The 20902-nt window shown below is 39.2% G+C and overlaps 1 protein-coding gene across 2 annotated transcripts in view; it reads left to right on the top strand.

Annotated features, from left to right (window-relative positions):
• The window catches only part of LOC135472511 (protein dachsous-like), an 83983-nt gene that overhangs the window by 41940 nt on the left and 21141 nt on the right, over positions 1-20902 (top strand). The window lies entirely within an intron of this gene.

The raw sequence follows: 20902 nt of genomic DNA, 5'->3' as shown, positions 1-20902 counted from the left end.
GCTGTTTAATGTTACATACAAGAACAGTTTTGATTTATTTGCTTTTTTGTACTTCAAACCTGATTCACATAGATGACATATGCATACGCCCATTGTAGCTCGTTTCACAAGCTTGCAATTATTATTATACTTCATGTGATTTATGACGAAAAACCAAAATCTGTAAACCTGTTTGATGAAAGGAATTAATATGTCTTCCAAAATCTTCTGGTAGCCAATGCTGTCCATGATTCCCGTGAAAATGCGAATCTTTGTGGCTCCTCTGTATGAAATTCCAGCCCAAACATGCACCTGTGAATGACATGCATGAAACAGATTAGTTTTATATATATATATAATATATATATATATATGTCCTTATTTATTACTTCCAATATCTATATAAACTTGAGTTTCACGCAAAACAACCTGTAAATTATTAATTCCAGTACATGACGTCTGGTGTTTAATGAGAAGGCAAGTGTAGGAAATTTAATTTGTTCATATCGGTTCATACATGAGTGGTTACTCGTAAAATGTGGCATCCCCAGTTGTAAGGATTTTCACTGTTACATAAATAGTACGCCCTCGGACTGATGTCATACTTTGAAAGGATGCTTGGGCTTCCACACTTTTGCGATGATGGTCTTTTCCTCCTTGTGTATAAATCGCATCCTTCCACTTCTCATAACTTCTATGGATGCCTCATCTGAAAAGATACAATCTTGAAATTCCTCATTATTAGAATAGCACATTAAACAGTATGTCAACCTTTTGACCTGGTTTTCTCGTCTTACCATTTGGCAGTACCTGAAAAGAAAAAAAATTTTTTAGTCTTACTAGTTTTTTTTTTGTATGGTTGATAACCAACTCTAAGTTCTAGCTTGAACTTTAAATTGACGTGTTGTTCCATATACGAAATGTACATGTAACCATTTAGAATCACCAGTATCCTCTGAAAGTAACTAGTAAAATAATAATATGGAAAACTTTACTGCATAGTTTTTATGAGACAGTTTATATATAATTGCCCAGTCACAATAAAAATTTATAAATTTCCATCTTTACCTGGTTTGCTTCTTACACCATCCAAGTTTGCGGACATGCAAACGAATGCATTCCGAGCTGACCTGTATCCGGAAAACATCCAGCATCCTCTGCTGAAGCTCTGCCATGGTTATGTCCCGATTGCATCGGATCCAGTGGTCGAGAGCATCGCCATGAGCCACCTTCAACTTGGATGGCCTCCCAGATCTGTGCCCATCTGCTAAGCTATGAGATGTTCTGTAAAAAAAATGTCAGTTCATTGAGCACATGAAATAAACTAGTATACCTGCAACAAATTGCCAAACTTCTTAAAATAATGTTTAAAGATGTACATATACTTTGACAATAGCACAATCTCAGATGTATTTTATTTTATTAATGTTTTACACCATACTCCAGAATATTTCACTTATAAGTCGGCGACCAACGTTACAGTTGGGGAAAACCCATAATTATATGCATGTTCACGTATATCCGGAGAGAAAGTCATTGAGTTGGACTTGAACTCACAGCGACCACACTGGTGAGAGGAACCTGGGTTATTGAGTTGCGCTGCACTCATGTGTTAATCACCTCAGCCCCAATTATTTTCAGCTTAGCTATTTACTGTATGTCTGATATTGTGTATTTATGATGCATGTAGAGATGGTAATCTGAAGGATTATGAAGAATTAAATTGATAAGAAAAAATTGTAGTCCTAAATATTTCACCAGTATTCTGGGCGCACAGTTTAGGGGTTCTTTTTTTTTAGTCAACAGTGTGTTTAATATTTTTTTAGGTGCACCTGGAATTTTTTATTTGTCAGAGAACTTGTTTAACACGACTATTTAATATTTTTGTTGTTGTTGTCAATGTGATAGTTTGAAAGTGAGTGCGGAATATAAAATGCAACCATTTTACCAGTGTAAATGTTATTCACGACAAGCGCCTAATATTCGTGTACGTTTTGTGTGTGCATTTGAAATAAATATGTACCTAAATTATTTGGAAAGAAAAACCTGAAAACTTCACTACATGTACATGTACATGTACGTCATGACACATCGACAGTTTCGGCCAGGAGATCGAGGGTCGCGACCTCTGACAGCGCCGGCAGATGCCATCGCTCTGAACATCGCTCGGTAGGTCTGCTAGTGAAGCATTCAAGCAGGAGGCCGACTGGAATCAAGCTGAGCGATTATCGCGAGTTTTATCTGCTTTAAACATTAGGTGTTTCAACAGGGCTATTCGAATTTTCCGCATGCTATAGGAAATCTCCACGGATCGGCTGGTTGCAGAGGTGGGTAAGCAAATTATACTGTGGTATAAAGACTTCATTAGCGTGGAGAATGTTTCCACCACAGAAAGTGTTGGGCCATTTATTCATCACATAATTATATAATCGTTACCCTTATTAGTTTTACATCTGGAATTACATTGGTGGACGCATTGACTAAGCCAATGTTGTTGTTTTTTTAGACACATTTACCAACATCATGTATGTGAGGTATAGCAGTTTCGTTCACAGGTGAACCAACAACTTCTACATTTATGACTTAATCTCGAGGCAATCCCGCGAACAAACACACCCGACTGCATGAGACGCCGCAGGAAACAACATAATGATTTACGTGAACTCTTCTTTTTGTGTGTGTCAGTGTGTGTGTGGAGGTGACGAAGCCTAAACATTAAACTTCGGTCATGCTTACCTGTACCGCTTGCCAAACAGGCATATGGCCTTCAATGATGGGAGAAGTCGCACACCCCGCTGCTTCAGTCCGTCTCTAATCTTTGTCGGTGACCAGTTGAAAAGCGGCCCAAGAACAAACGCGATGAGAAACCGTACACGGTAGGAAATCTTGTGAAGCTGGAAAGTAGGTACACTCTGCGTGTCGTTCGCCATGTTGCCTTTTTTCTTCTGCCGGATTACAGCACAACCTATCAGTAGTCCTGCCGAAAACTAACCACACGGCTATCACACGGCTATCACACGCGTGTGGTTGATACCACACGCGTGTGGAACGCGCACCGTAAGATCTGTTGTGTGGTCAATATGCTGTGTTTCAGAGCAAACCACACGCGTGTGATACTCGTGTGGAATGCATTCCAACTGCGGTAGTAATGCGTGTGGTATGGTGGTCACTTTTTTGTTGTACTGTACATATACCTCTAGGTCTCATTGGTCTGGACTCTTGGCAGGTCACAATAATGATTGATGCATTTAATCTAACTTTGTGGAAGATTAAATACTCTTGTCTAACAAGGGGCTAAAAGGGAACTTGATCATCAGACAAAGAGATACAGGGCCAGGGTTTCTACCTCTGCTACTTTACAAAGAGGCTTTTAAGTGGTTTTGCATGTAGGTGTAACCCACAACATATCTGAAAATTTGGCGTGGATCAAGTGTACATCAAAGAGCAAGGAGACCTTTCTTAAAAAAGGCAGATTTCACTCAGTGAAATGTTTAACACTTTTCTCTATCTTCAGTAGTAAAATAATCAGTAGTTCCATGAGTTTTAGTTATGAAATGCATAGTGGTGTTTAAAGTACCTATGCAAAGTTTTGGTTTAAAAAGGTATTTTCCTCCATGCTAACGTGACCATCTTGAAATTACTGAGGGAAGGAATCCATTTTGAGTTTGAACAAAGTGGTCACTGTGGATGGGAAGATTGATCATGTTGAAATGGCTCATACTACAGACAAATCTCTATAATAAACATCCAAGAGGAAACTGCATTAATTGATTGAATGGGAGGGGAATAATAATAATAACTAGAAAGAATTGATACATGTTAAAAGCTTATGTTTAGGGGTGATTTAAAAAAAAAAAGTGCTCATGAATTCAGTTATGTCAGAGAAATCTACGCTTTTTGTGGTTTATCTTAGGCACATTTATTTGTAGTCCAACGGGCAATGATCTGCAAGAATAACAGTGACAGTTGTCGTGGTGATATGAAGATAACTATGTATTTTAGGTCTTATCTACTTGTACCGTCAGGCTTTTTGGGTTGAAGCGCATCTGTACCTATCCAAAAAAGGTGAGCGCTGTTTGTGAGTTTTAGAGTTGAAGTTGCAGAATAGTATTTTGGAAAATGAGTTTATTTTATGTGTACTATAAAAAACGTGTTTGTATATAAGGTTTGAGCTTAGAAAACATGAATTATTTATTTGTAGGTGTTCAAAGGGAAAAAATATTAAATAGGTGACAAGGTTGACACTGTAGAACTATCAGTTAAATGTTTCTAGAGAACGTTCCAGATTTTTTCAGAAATGTGTCCACCTTGACTGAGATTGTGACACACTTGCTCAGGTATCACTCAGGTATTTCCAGGTAGTGACCACACTGTGTCTGTGGGCAGGCTCACAGGGCTACAACGGACATGTAACATTAGGGATAAGTATGTGGAATGGGGATTACAGGCTGGGTTAACATGGCGGTGGTAAGCCGAGTGCCGTGAGACCCTGATGTTTCCAGTCCACGCCTGATTACTGTGGTCAAGGCTTGTCTGGCCAAAGCTGACCACTAACGCAGTCTGTAGGGGATATCACGGGTCCTGTCCACCTCTCTCGCCCCCTTGAAGCTTGCCCATAACCAGTTAACAGGAATGTGTGACCCACAATCCACCTCCCGCCAGTTGCCTGGCACGTTTGTATTCGGCTTCTCGGGTTTTGTTTCAAATTTTGGTGCTAAAATGTTATCGTTGATTAAACTTGGGATGTAAATACCATGTTTTCGTGTTAAGTCTGCTTAAATATGTTGTCAGTGACATTTTTGCCAATCTCTGAAGTGTAATTCCTCTAGTGATCTGATTTCATTTCATTTGAAAAGCTATGTAACTGTCTCGTTTTACTCTGATGATAGAAAACAACTGCATGGACTTTTTTTAGAGTTTACAACCATGTGGTGCAATGTGTACTGCTTGCTGTTGGAAGGCTTTAGATTTCTGAATTAGGAAAAAAACTAAAATAAAAAAAGAACTGCATGTAAACTGATTAATCTCCATGTAACTTGGCCAAAATCTACAACAGCAATCCTGTGATTTATACAACAGTTGTACAAAGTGAAAATACACACAGGAATTCCCGAATGGCTAGGTAGATGATCTTAGAGATACATCAGTTTTTCAGGAGCTGAGCTGTTCTGATAGAGGTACAAATAGGTCCAGCCCTCTCTCTCCACTGACCTTTGGAAATGTGGAGTTTTGCTTGGACTTAGTGTTGTTTATTCCTGGTTTAATGGCAGACGCTGGCAAATAGAGAATGTAGGACATGTTGTGTTCCCTGTTGGGCCTGCAAACATCACAGCCAACACACCCAATATTTTATTCAATATTTGATAGTTATCAATGTCAAAATTAGAATTTTTGAATTTCAAGCTGTTGAACTGTCAACTTTTGATTGGCTCATTGCAATAAGGGATAAGCACAGGAATGTGCTGTTGACATGCTGTGAGGACATGTTTAGATACTTGCCACTTCCTGGTTAAATGCTCCCTCCATCGAAGTCGCGGTAGGATCATGGGATCAGACCGAAGGCTGCTGGAGCTCTCCTGTGTTAGAGCGGATAATGGCGGGATTGGTCCCTCCCTTCTCCAGCTCTTCTACTCAGCCCAAAACAAGGTTGCTAAACAATTGTGGCCGTGTTCACTTGAGAGAGAGGGGCGCTAAAATCACAGGGGAATAGATGAATTAGCTAACAGTGGGTTAATTATAGAAGGAAACATATTGGTTTGACTTTTAAGTTTGATTGCACTTGGAGTATAGCCGGGTGGGATATGGTGATGGTACAACATGGCACAGGTTGTAGGTATATTGAGCAGGTGTTAGGGATGCTCTCAGGTAACCTGTGGCTTTGTTCTGTGTGGCATACGGGTGCACGTGGTGTACCCTGGCCAGGAACCACAGGGGGACGTGTCTAGCTGCCATAAGCGCTGTTGATTGTTAGGGCAATGTTCTATACACAAAACTCAAGTCAACATAGCACTGGAAATGTGTTACTGCTTGCCCTCTGTGTTTTCCTGTGTTCACAGAACGACAGGCTTGGGATGCCCGTTGATTTGAGTCCCTGATAAAAGCTGTAACTAAGGATTATTTCCAGAGGGTAACTCTATGCAATTTGGCTGGGTAAATTGAGGAACAACATTAGAATCCTCTCAGGTATTTTCCTGCCCTGTTCATGCTTGCGTGAGAGTCATGGGGGTGATTGTATGGTCTGGTGTCATGTTGGATAAAACAAGTCGTGTCTGATGGCTGATAACATTCACTCTGCGTTGCTGGTTCCTGTTTCTGATTGGCTCGGTGATCAAAGATAACATCATGACTGCAGTCATAATCATTGGATAATGTACATGTACAACTGGTCTTCAGACGTTATCAGCTACATGTACCCTTCTCTTATTGATCACTTTGCTGGCGTTTTATTGAAGTTTAAATTCCATACCTATATCAGTTGATCAGAAGTCTGAACTTTACAAATTGCACCTGAATTATGATCCATCATTCTCCATCATTCAGTGTATGTACACTCATATATAGCCCTTGTTGTCCGGTGGGGACCTCCGTGGCCGAGGTGGTTAGCAAGCCAGCGCGACACAATGACCCAGGAGCCTCTTACCATTGCGGTCGCTCTGAGTTCAAGTCCAGCTCACGCTGGCCTCCTCCCCAGTCCTACGTAGGAAGGTCTGCCAGCAACCAGCCGATGGTCATGGGTTTCCCCCATGGTCTGCCCGGTTTCCTCCCACCACAATGTTGGCCGCCTTCATATAAGTGAAATATTCTTGACCAAGCATTAAACACCAATCAAATAAATAAGTTGTTGTCATGTGACTGAAAAACTGCTAAGTACAATCTAAAAGTCCAAACTTTCATTTATCACTCACTCAAGGTGAAACATACCTGTTTATATGTTCAGGTGCTGAGTAGTGTTTTCTGAAAGTAATAGTCCGACAGTTCTCCCAGATTCTAATCAATTATGAATAATTGAATTTTTCAGCTACATATATATCTAGTTATAACATAAATGAAAAGCTTTGGTTTGTTTGGTATATGAGGTAAAAAAAATAATTCTTCATTTATTACTGCTAGATGTAATAACTAACTATGTATACATGTAATAACTATGTATACATGTAATAACTATGTATAACTATGTATACATGTAATAACTATGTATACATGTACATTGTATTTGCCATCAGTAAACACTTTGAATATTTTTGATACACATGTACATATATGTAGATTGTGAAAGCAGGTCTGTGAATACATATAGGTGGCTTTATGGCCACAGTTAGACATCATTTTGCGTATAAAGTACATACGAAATAGTTTGCTTGCATTGTTGCTTGAAACATACTGGCTCCAGGATTTCCTGAGCTCAGTTATTGCTGAGAACAATGGCTTAGTTGTTGTATTATTTTAAACACTCATGTTGAAGTAGTTCTGTTGAGAGCATTGAAAGGCCTTGGGGAAATTATGGGTGTATTTTGCAGTGGGATACAGCTTGACGTAATAAAGCCGAGCCACTTGTCTGAAGTTAGGTACACATTGTGGCGGCAGCAACTAAAGGCTTGGTAAATAGGCATTCATCATTCCAAAGTGGCAGGTTTTAGTGTCAGTTTCATAAAATCAGTTGCTAAGTGTGTGTTTTGTGCGAATCTCTGGTTTAGAAGGAGCCCAGAGGTGAAGGTTGTGTTGGTATTTACCTGGTCACGTTAGTGGTGTAATGCTCAGACAATCTGGCTGGCTCATTGGTGTTCAGTTGGATGTGTGTGTACACAGGGTCTGACAGCTACAGTTTGGTGTGGCGCTGATTCTCCACAGGGTAAGAAAGAAGATCTGCTGTAGTATAATTGTGAAGTGCAGTTTGTACGGAGAAGTCCTTAACGCTTCATGATCACAAGACCTTCTTGGCATAGGGGATTAAAGAGTTCTGCTACAAATTACAAATACATTTAGTTGACTTGTGAAGTCACCTGTTGAAATCAGTATTTTCTTTTCTCAACCCATTAACCTGGCCCTTGTAAAACACCAATCAAGAACATAAATCACAAATGAACGCACTATCCATAATTATACAGGTATGTTTCTATTAACTGGAGATCAGATATACCTGAAATATAACAGATATCACTTACTACAAATATGGAAAACATAAACAAAGATTGACCTGAAATATCATAAATTTCATTATTGCAAACATGTAAAACAATTCTTTAATGCAAAGGCTTATAATTTATGCCCTTATGTGGGAAGGTCTGCAGCAACCTGTGGATGGTTGTGGGTTTCCACCCACCATAAAGCTGGCCGCCGTCGTACAAGTCAAATATTCTTGAGTACAGCATAAAACACCAATCAGATAAATAAATAAATATAATTTGTGCCTTGTAGAATCCATTTTAGTAGCCTTTATCCAGATTGTTGCATGCACATTTATGTGGGCAAATGCAGACAAGTTCCCTTGCTCTGCTTCTTGTGTGAAATTCTGAAATTATCAGAATTATGACCACCCAAGTTGTAGGCTTCTTGTGTCATTTTTACTAGGACAATTAAAGATTTCGGTGTGCTGTGTGGAAGAGAGATCTATGAGTAAAGAAAACTATCAGTCCACAAACATAACTCTTATAAGACCTTCAATGGAAAAAGTATTCTGAGAGTTTTCTTTGAAGATAATTAGCGTTATTTTGTACTGGTATTTTCAACCAGCTAATCTTGAAACAACAAAAAAAAGATAGAAATATCTTGATAAACTGACGAGATATTTTTTCAGCTGTATTGTGAGTGAAAATAGGTGAATTTTTTCTGTTTGTTTTTGACCTGTATTTATTTGTTTTAGTGCTTCTTATCTACCTAACGTGAGCATTAATTTGATGAAGGGACTTTCAGATTGGAGATTACCTGACAATACAAGTCATTTAATATCCATCATCCAGGTAGGTTCACCCTCTGACCAGATTAGCATTTTAACAGGATTATTTCTTCATGGAATTCAGTGTACAGAAGCTTGCCATAATAGCCCTTTTATCTCCTCATTTGTATTCATGACCTTACGCACTGGATCAGCAGGTAAAAAAATGTCTCAGTGTTTTGTCAGGTCAGATATAGTGCGTGGGTTGTTAGCCTTATGTGTTACCTGCACTGAAACCTGTACACTATACACACTTGACACACAGTTACTGTCATGTCAACTAAATTGATTGTGTAGATGTACATGAACATGTATTTTATGCTTTGAAATAATGTATAGATGTTGCAAGTACCTGAAGATCACAGAAGACTGAAATATATATAGCTATCGTAGTGCTTTTGTCCCAGGTGCTCCTATATATGTTGTACACACAATTAGATAACATGAAGGAACTTGCAGTTCCACAAGGGTTTCCAGAAAATACCTGTAAATATAGAGTCGTGCATTCATTTATATTATTTCAGTGTATGTATTAAATTACTTTTAATAATGATGGCAAACATGTCGCCCTTGGCTCTTGTGATCTTGAACAGTGGCTTACCTGTAAAATAACACCTGCACTTTTAGTTGTGAGCTAAATTTACAGATGTAATAGAAGCCGATGAGACAGTAATGTTAAGTCTGAAGTGAATAACAAATGGACAGCCATGTACAAAGGAGTTTGCTAGACAACCACTTTTGAAGGGAACATACATGAAGCTCATTTGCATTTTCTACAGTTGATAATTACATCAAATTACACCTGGAGACTGGCCAGGCTTAGATGTCTGTGGTTCCTACAGAACATCTGTGGCATCTCTCCGGCTGTTAATGGCTGGCCAGTTGTCTTTGATGTGTTTCAGGGTGAGCTAAGGCCAGTGTGTGACCAGCCTTAACCTGATCTATATTGCCAGCCCTCATATTCATCTATATATGGATTGAGACCTCATGATGATAATTGCTGTTCTTTCCTGCATTTAAACCGCCCTTTTCAGCCCGGGGTCCAGGTCTACGGAAGTATGTTGAGTCAGAATAAAGCCTTCTTCACCAACGACCATCACCTGGATGTGAGGCCTTGATGGAATCAATTTGATCAATCAATGCAGGTGGAAATGGTTTGTTAGAACCTGACACACAGCAGTTCACAGGCCCAGTTTGTCTACTACAGAGCTAACATGTTAGTCTGCCATTGCTAAAGTTAGATGATGAATAAACAACTCGTTAACCTGTAGATGTAAAGATAACAACTGAAAAGACTACACCTGCCGTGTATGAATGATGAATGGATTGCCGTGGCGGGATCAGCAGCTCTGAAACAGACAGCGTGAAGATAAAAATGTTCCGTTGTGTTTAGCGAAGTCCAGCATTTATGATGAAAAAAGGCAATAATATACTTTTTGTTGTAAACCATGTTGATCATGTATCCAATGACATTCACTTTTTTCTTCCCAGGAGCGTTTTTCTGTGGGGGAAAAATTGGTGTGATTTTTTTATTTATAGTTTATTTATGATAAATTGCATTTGATGGCACCTGTTTTTGACTGATGGTATAACACTGTAAGTGCAATCTTTACATGTGGCTGTATAACTGTTAAATTATTTAATAATGAATTGTGTCAATTGTCATCAATATTGCAACAACACGGAGAATGTGATTAAATATGGTCTGGCAGAGTAAATCACCAATGTGAGACCATGGAAAGAAATGATATGTAGTATTTCTGATCAAATACAAACTGGGACAGGAAGATGACTTTTTTTTTTTTTTCATTTTTGAAACTGTTTAGTACAAATCATCTTTCATTAAGTTGTTTTGTCACTGATGTGGAACCCATTTTAACAGAATATTAATGATAACAATTGGATATAGAAAGTATCAACTTCATATTTATTTGAAGATCTGATATTGTGTTACTGTCAGGACGAAATGTTTGTTCAGCTTTGTCCTCTTCATGTGCGAGATCTGAAAGTCCCAGCATCCTGAAGGTGAATGAAGTGGAAACGGAAGATGATTCCAGTGGGCAGTATACTGTTGGTCTGGGTTTGTTCAGCTGTGAGTGGGTAGGTAGGACAGACTGTAACTTAAGGGCCCCTGGGGGTGGTGAGGGGTTGGTATGTGGGCAGGGTAAAAAAGGTTAACCCCAGGAGACAGTACATGTACATGGAGATCATACCAGAGCTAATGAGATGTTCAGAGGATGTGGTAAAGTCAACAGCTCCTACTGTTACATGTGAGGGGGTAGGGTGAGGGTGGGTGTGGGTCTTGGAGGGTTGGGTGATCTGCTGTAGCCAGATAGCCATGGGGAGTCAGATCAAAGATGGCAGGTTAGTGTTAATGGGACACAGATACTATATCTAAATAAGATTTTTAAGATTAGTCAAATTAACTTTTTCTGAAGATAAGTATCAGCAGAAGGTAATTCTATATGGTAGTCTGCTAGCCTAGGAACATCATTTGCTACCCATGTGCATGTATCTTACACCAAAGCTTCCCCCATACAAAGGAGGGTGCTTACAACAAGGCTTGACTATACCAGAGCTGAATATTTCATAAGGTAAAGATAAACCTTTTGCTTTCATCATTTTTATTTAGTGAGAAAAAAAAAAGTTATTTTGTTGGTTTTTACTATTGTTCATTTGTTTGAATTTCTTTCTAAAATCATTATAGCATGAAGACATAAATTTAGCACGAAAAATGACTGATCATATTTTGGCAAATTCTTCATTGACCCTTTAGAATTTGAAATGGAATATTTACCTTTCCGTGCATAAGTAGAATCTGTTAAGAGCTCTTAAATTAATTGAATTTGCATGCGTTTTGCCACTGCCTCCCTTTCTGACTGGATATGGTGGATTTCATGCTGATAGATTCTGTTGCTTGCAGCAGCTCTCTGTACAACTTCTCAGGGGCGAGACAAATAAACAGCAGGGCATGTGAGTCTTGGGCTGAGCTGTCGGAACTGTCCCCCTCCCCTAAACAATACAGTTGTTATTACATCTGTGCAAACATCTCTATCAGCTTACCTGTATACCTGTGCGAAGCCTGCTGATCGGGGCTTGTCTACACCTGACCAGGTACCTCTACCAGTGGGGGTGGGTTCCCTTGCCTCTACCAGTGGGGGTGGTGCCCTTGCCCTGCAGTACCCAGACACAACGACTCATGATACTGAGCAAGTAAACAGGTTACAGTGATGATTTCAGACTTGGTGCATGTGTCTATGGATTCACCTTTTTGTGTTGTTTGTTCTGGTCATTTTTCCACAGAAAAAGTCATCCATTAACCCTATGCCATGAACGATTTTATTTTGTACATAAACCTATGTATATATAGTCCATCTCCACAACTGAAAAGTAACCATGATAACGTGAGGAGGTTGGATGTACATTATCTAGTCTGTATTACAAGTGGACTTTGTGTGGAAGATGATACTGTTTCATGGCACTAACACAATGCTGCCACGATATGGTTCTAATACTGTAATGATTTACAGTAATTCTTCAACATTTTCACATGTTTGCTAGGTGTTTATTCAAGCATACTCTGAAGGCATTATTCTATGTTGACTGATACAATTATACTTTTTGTGAAGCACTGAAACTGGCCAATCCAAGCAATATTTTTTCATCTCCGAAATCAAATTAAAAGTGTCCATAAATTGCACTGAAAGTTGTTCTTTCATATGCCAAAAGGTTGAGGATTTAGGGTACTGCATGTGCAGTACTGCTCATTGACAGACAACAATATCATAGATAACTGCTGCTTCACGAGTTGTGAAGAGGATGAGGAGTTAGACCAGATATCTGTTGGTGGCCACGATGACGAGGTTGACTACCAAGAGGTGACCCTGTTGCTAATAATTCCTTCACATGTACACACACAGGTGACAGCAGGTAAATGATTAATGAGTGATGTGTACATGTATACCCTTCTACAGGTATGCCTTACTGTCTGCTTCATGTACCTGTTCAGCAGTAACAAGCTGAATGTACCTGCTTCGCTTCACTTCACCTGATCAGTTACAAGATAAGAACACAGCAGGGTTTATTTATAAAAGTTCAAGGTGTGCATAATGATGGTACAAAGTGGAGAATACTACAGGGAATTTTAAAATAGCTCAAAGATGGCTTTTTCCAGACTTTTTTTGGGAAAAAACGAAATCATAGGCAAAATGTGTTTGTGGAGGCTGATTATACCACAAGAGCATATAGAAGCAGTGAAACTGAAGTATTGCACTCACTATAGAGTGAGTTCTATAAAGCCCAGACATGTGAGGGTGGAGAGGAGGGGCGGGGTCAAGTGTCAACACCCGGTTCTGAAGCAGACCTAAGGCATGTTGGGAAGCTGGGGTGTATAACCTGATTTATAGGTACTTATCAGAAAATGTCCCTTATAAACCCCAGGGCCAGCCCAAGATGTATGTATTTATGTGTATCTACCTCAGAGAAAGCAAGCACTTTTTTGTATGCACATGGGGCTAGCCTAAATAGAGCTGTCAATGTAATTTAGATCTCTGTGCTAAAGGATACCGGGCGTCTGCCTGCCATCTAGTACAGGGGTATTATCACTACATCTTCAAGACAGCTATCCATCATTCAGCTGAATACCAATTCAGCTCTGGTAGATATGAATGTAAGATACCCGTAGACGAATTTGTGATCTGGGATTAAAACTGTAATGCTATAATTGTAACTTACATGTGTTGTAGTCATCTCATTAACACATAATTTGCATGTAACTTAGGACTTGATTGGATAAATCTGACAAATTACGTGACTTCCGCTGTGATCTTGTGCCCAGAGAATTCCATGTTTGAGCTCTTACATCTATTTCATGCTAATGAAGTCATGTGTCAGTTACATGTAAGCTCATATATACTACATGTACATCTCTCATTATAGTTAATGAATTATTTTATCTTTGATGTAAGCTTGGATGAATGGGTCATAGATGTTCAGATTTCTTACAAAAAGCCTTTGAACAACAAGACATGAGCCTTTGAGTAGTTATAATTCAAGGGTTGAAAATAATAACCCAATTTTTAAAAATAATTAGGGCTACATGACAGTTGGTAGCATTCTGAAATCCCAGAGAAAATATATGAAAGGGAATGTTTTAAGTGTGGTTTTATTGTTTACTGTCCACATCTTAAAAGTATGTTTTTCGTCAGGAAACACACATCCTATTAGGCAAATTGAATTTGTGCTGTCAAAAGCTAGATATTGTGAAGGATAGTAGCATTCCTCATGTATCTTGTTTGCTCAGTTTAATATTGGTCTAATCACTTACCTTATAATTCACATACTAAAATTCTGTAACAACCTTTTCGCATGTTTGCAAAGTTTTTATTCAAGCAAATTCTGAAAACATTATTTTGTGTAGACTAATAAAATGATACTTTTTGTGAAGCCCTGAAATTGGCAAATCCAACCAGTGTAGTTTTGTCTCAAATCAAGTAAACAATAAATGCATAAAGCGCACTAAGTGTTGCTCTTTCATGACACAATTTGTAAGTTACGCACACTTCAGGTTACATTTAGTGTATACATGTTTAGCCAGTAGCCATACTGTATGTGCCTGGGTGCAAGACAAGTTCAGCTGTGTGAGTCAGTGGGTCATTAGCGCACAGTCATAAAGGTGACAGGTGGTGTTAGGTATGTGCTTTACTCGCTCTTACTTCCACTTCAAAAGGACATTGCCATAAACAATTACCATTTTGATGATGCATCAATTTGGTTTTGATGGTATGGCCTTTTCATACCTGGTTCTTCATGTGGCTGTGGTTAGAGGAGACTGAATGTCACCTTTGTCTGCTACAGGTATGATTTACCTGGCTGGTCTAGTGTAGTACCTTATATACCCACAGCATCCTGAAACACCTGAGAGGTAATAACAGGGTGTCACCAAGTCAAACTATTAGTAACTTTATACAGGTAGCTGCCTTTACATATTCGTATATCTCACTCATTCATATCTTTCTGTGCTAAGTCAAGGGTGTCAAAGCTCATAGCTGTACTCCAGTGTATTCTTAGACTACGTGGGCTTGTTAAGATACTTGAAAAACATGCCAGTGTGAGGCAGGGATGAGACTGGCAACCTTCACAGGTATCACCAGAGTACTGGGGCATGACAGGAAGTGGTTGTATCACTCAGGTGGCATTTATTAATAAGTGCATTCAGTTAAACGTCAACATATATTCCTGATTCTTATCAGAAAAAAGTTTAGGTCTACATCTTACATAAGGAGCAGAAAAAAAAAAATTACAGTTGATACACGCACTAAATAGTTAATAAAAACGGTTACACAAATCCAGTACATCAGTGAAGCAACAGACATACACAAAATGTACAAGTTGATGATGTGTGTGTTGTGCTTGTAGCCAGGTTACCGCCATGGGGGATACATGTACATTATATTTTCCAAGATTTCTATGTATATATGATAAAATTCAAAATACATACATGAAGATTCCATGTGTAGGTGAGAAGATTTGTTTTAAATGAACAAAAAAAACTGTGATTTGGCTGTGGTATCATTGTGGGAGTAAGGTGAGGTTATTGCATGCAAAGCAATTTCAGTTTTGTATCAATAAAGATAACGGTGGAAAATGTGTATTATACATTGATTAGAGGTCAAGTAAAGCACATGCATGGCAAAGATTGTAGAAATTTGTAGAGGTTTTTTTTTAAATATTTCTTTAAATAATATATACTTGCTGTGGGTTCATATGACACTGTAAATGTCTTTTCATTCGTGTGGTACTAACTTTCGCAGATTTCCCAGCAAACACATTTCCGCAGAAATAAGTGCCATCGAATATAAAACCCATGTAGGCAATTTATTAATGTTGCATGCCTTACAGTTATAGATTCGTTAACAAGCACTACAGTCCTAGTACTTTTTTAGACACGTTAATTAAAAATATCTAATTTAACAAATCCAGCTTAATTGATCATCAGTTAATCTGGCTTTCTTTTAAGGACGCTTAGCTCCATCCAAGCATCGCCACGTTGCAACGTCGTTGTTGTTGTTGATGTATTGCCGCAGTTAGAGACATAAAAATCGATAGTTTGTACTGGGCGTGTGTACGTGATACATACGATGAGAGAGGCTGTTTTTTATCGACTGTACTTGCCTTCTAGTGAGATCAACTTTCTGACGCGCTCGATACATTGCTTTGGGGTTTCCACACTTCAAACTTCCCTTTCATAATGATGATTTCTGAGAAATTTACTCATTAAATCTGTCACAGTTCACTCAGTTTCATTCACACTGCTGATGCATGAGAATTAAACAGTAGGATTTATTTATATCACATTTAATCCCGAAGTGAGTGACACAAATATTTGCTCCCACAGCAGGCAACAGCTTCGTCTTCCAAAGATTAAAAGGATTAACTTCCTTTGTCTGATAAAGTTACTGAATGGTATAGAATTTTTGTGACATCTTACAGGTACAAACAAGTTTAAATGATAACATTGTTACTTGAATGCTTGAGTTGTTTTATTACTTGATGTTTCTGTATTAAAGTTTGATTTTCATTTAAGAGTTGCCCAAAAAAATTTTGTTAAGATCAGCGAAAGCTGATTCCTGCGAATGTATCTTTTTACCAAATCCCTGAAAGTTTATGCCCGCAAATAAAAAGGCATTTACAGTTACTGATTGGCAGAGGTGTAGGGAATTAAAAAGTCCTCAGGGAAGTCCATGGGGATAAATATCCCGTCCCCCTTCTCTCAGACCCCCCTCACTTCCTCACACTCCTCTTCCCTACCCCACCCTCCCCCCAATACAGTCTCAGCCAAAACTACCTACTGAGCAGCTTTGAAATTGATCCTGTATATCAGTTCTCACACAAAATTCTGGCTAAAAAGATAGAGAGATGCAATGCCTGTGCCCATGGATAGGGCCTAAATATTGATGTTAGACAAGACAGATTTCAGGTCTGATTTCTTTAGCCATTAGACTGTTTACAGTGTGAGGTAATGGCTGCCAGATGCTGTGTTAAAGCCAGCATCTGAGAGATTGGCAGAGAAGGCAGGAAATTCTCATCCACATATACAGTGTTACACCATAAAGTATATCCCCTGAGCCAAAGATCACAGATCCAGACCCACCCCTACTGTGCAGGATGGACAAAATGGTTTAGATGATTTACTTTATTCACATAAAGTTTAGCATTTTGGAAGCATTTTGCTTTATTCCGATTGATTCATCAAGCTTATAGCATCATTTTGCTTTATTCCAATTGATTCATCTGCGAGATAGCACCATTTTGCTATGAAGTTTGATTAATCATGTATGAGATAGACTAAGTGGTTCTCATCAAATGCATCATTTTAAAACCTTTAAGCAATTCTGAATGTGCATTTTTCTAAATTTCAGTTGAAATGCAGTGGCATTGGACTCTCTGCATATATAATCAAAGACTATATTGACACTAATGGACTTGCTATAAAGTTACAATATTAGTATCACTGGTGCTGCCTGAAGTGTTGAATGTTGCATATGGGTAAATCTGGTGAGCCGTTAATGCAAAATCCAATATTATAGACCATTATTGGTACCAGATATTCTTCAGATGATGCCAAAAACTTAGGCCTGGAAAAGATGACAAGAATTATCTTTCCAAGTTTCTTGTGCCTTCTTGTTTCGATGATTCATTTGGCTGAGATTTTGGCAATATCTGGTGTTTTTATAGAAAAGGTAGCAGACACGTTGTCCCTATAACCTGTCTTGTGAGTGAATGCATGATTGGGGTTTACTACCTCATTGACCACATTTTGGCCATACCACGTTGCCGGGTCTTCTGAGACAAAGAAATATGGATTGTTCCGTCTAGACTGGCTTATCAGACATATGTCAGATGATGATCTTGAGAGATGCAGTTAACAAATCATTCCTCCTTGATACAAATACCTGTTTATTTCAGGCAATTAAAAACGGGCGTCTGACTGGCATGTCTAAGATCATGTATTTGTGATATTTTTAGAGTGTTAACTTCATATTTTGAAAATTTGCATGCAAGACATGTGCATTCATATAGTCCTGTCTGACACTTTATGCTGAAAAGTTGAATTTTGTGCCTATTACGTTTCTATTACATTTGTTTCACTGGGAAAAAATTGTAAGAAAGTTTCTAACGGTGGTGTTTGTTTTTGAAGTTCTACATTCCTGAAATCGTCTATGTTTCTGATTCAATTGATGAGCTGTTTGACAGCTTTGCCCACTGTTGTGTACCCCAGTGGATAACCTGTGCTTTCAGTGCCCTCTGTCTGTCTAACCAGTACATGTACCTGTACCCCTTCCCCTCTTCCCCCTACTGTACTTCTCACATTGCTGTTGTCTGCTGTCATGCATCAGTCAAACTGACAGGAGCTTAAACAATCAGTCTCCAGCATTCCCATCTGAGTAATTCTCCATATGATGACCAATATTTAAACATTAGACAGATTTTTGAAAATTAGCTTGGGTTATTGGCCTTGTTTGGCTGATCATGGTGGCCGGGGGAAGGTAAAGCTGAGGGGTATCCTGGGCCAGTCAGGGGTGTTCTTGTGAACTGGAATCCGATGGACAAACAGGTTGCACAACAATGGGAATGACACAATCCTGCGCAGAATGCTAAACACTCGCAGAGCAAGGACGGCGGCTCCACTCAGATGAATTAATTCAAAATCTGATTGTGTCCTAGCCTACTCTCACCAGATGACAATGGGAACTTCTGGGGGAAATTTAAATATTTAAGAAAAGCTGTATGCAACCCAAACATTCTCCGAATGGCTCCTGTGGTTCTATCTATTTAGAGGCCAATATTCCAGCGACTGGGTTTGTTTGCTTCCTGGTGTACATGAAATCTGAATGCTCTGGCAGGGTTTTCAGGGGATGTTGAGGTTGGACAGGCAGAATGAGTGAGCTAGAGGCCATGTCTCTGACCCTCAGCCATGTAAATCTGTTCCACAAGACCCTGTAAACAACCAAAGACAGAATGTACAGTGCTGTGGGCTAGTAGCTATGGAATGCTGGAATTTGGTAGCAGCAACATATGCAGACAGTATCAAATGACTTAGAGCCTGCTAGTGGGTTAGTCTAAGAGCAGTTTGAGTCCCTGCATTTGACAGATACCCAGGGCTGTACTAAAGCAGCTCAGCATACCACATGTTAGTCATGATGAGTTCTGGCACAAATTGCTTTGCTCTGCTGACTTCTCTCTCAACAGAACTGTTGGGGAGCGCAGCATGGCAGGGTGTAAATTGAACAAATTGACTGGTAGCAGATTCTTAGACCCTGAGGTAGTGAGGGTCTGCCTTACCTGGGCTGTAAACTCTAGTTTCTTTGGTCCATTCACAGAGATGTTGTTATTGAGAGTGTTTGACAGGTCTCCATTGACTGTGAAGCATCTGGATCATCTGATCCTTCTGGTCAGGGTGTCTAATATCAATGTGCTCTAACAGTACTCTCTGCTGCCCAGTTTATTTGATACCTTCTTAACAAAGCAAACCAACTGCCCTTTGAGGAGTAAAGCACCAGTGTGAACCTGGCCAGTGTAACATTACCTGATTTAATTAGGAGATGCTACTTTGTAGGGTAGGGTTGGTTTGTGTCTGGCACAGAAACGTGGCCATGAAATGCAGTGTGTGATATCTGTAACTATGCAAGTGTTACATGTACCTTCACTTCTCAAGGCTACTAAAGAAAGTATTGGTACATGTGCATGTAGCTGCTACTGTTGCCAAAAGAGAAGTTTCACATGAACGTGAAAGAGTTGAGAATGTATTTGAAACCATTCAAGCAGATGCATATTTACGGTAGATATAGATCAGAACTGGGTAGAAATGATTTACTTTTAACACACATGCCAGTAAAAACCACTTCAGTGGAACGTTTCATTCTTTGTATTCAGTGTTTGTTATGTGTGTTTTTTGGACAAAGTACGTGTTGGTACAAACATTAACTCTGATAAATCAATGATACGGAGGTGTGTGTGTATATATATATAAAAACCTTGTAAAGTGATTGTAGACCACCAGGATGGAGCTCTAGTGAAGATTGTGTCTTGCTGTGTGTCTTGCACCCGTGCTCAGGTATCACAAGGCTATGTTACCTGTGACGTTCTATACACCCCCTCCCTGACAAACTGGCCGTAGCTGTGTATTACCCCAGACATCATCATCATCACACACAGGGGCTACTATAATACACCTCTGTCAAGTTCCTTACTTAAAAGACATGAAATAAGTAAGGCACTTAGCAGAGCTTTTCTAACAAACATCATGCTAGAGGTGCCAGGCATTCTCTGATAACTGCAAAAGTTTAAAGCAAACAAAGACGAATGTGAAACCTGCGGTGCAACACAACTTGCATAACTAATTGGCAGGTGTGAAAAATCGCAAGCCCGAAAACTTCTAGGCAATAACACTGTGGAATGTGTGGTATCCATTATCCAATATAGGCGCAGTTATTTCTGTTTACAAAGAAAGTTAGATATGCATACATGGACAGCTGTACATTTAATCATAATTCATTTGTTTGGTAATGCCCGTTTCGTGAGCCCGTCAGTGTCTATTCGTCAGTATAATACATGTACTTTACCTATATGCTAATCCCCAACTACAACCCATGAATAGGCATAATACTCTCTGAGTATCTGTACCTGAGCACTAACCACCCTTTGATCTCTCTCACTTTTTTCACCACACGCTCTTGTCAACTAGTAACTTGTGGAGCAGAAAAGTGAAGATCCGTGTTCCCTTTTAACTCATTACTAGCCTTTTGGTGTAATGATGAGTCGGCTTGCTAAGTCAACAGCCATCTGCAGGGCGCTGAGACTCGGACCGTCTGGGTAACAGACCTGTTTGTAAGTCGTGACCAAGAAAATTAGACAGGGATTACCTGGCTCAGGGATAATCTCTTTGGCACCTGAAGAGTTTGGGTAGAGCGAACAAACACATGCTATTTG

Source organism: Liolophura sinensis, chromosome 8, assembly GCF_032854445.1.
Source record: "Liolophura sinensis isolate JHLJ2023 chromosome 8, CUHK_Ljap_v2, whole genome shotgun sequence".
Lineage (NCBI taxonomy): Eukaryota > Metazoa > Mollusca > Polyplacophora > Chitonida > Chitonidae > Liolophura > Liolophura sinensis.
This window is presented reverse-complemented; position numbering and strand designations above follow the sequence as displayed.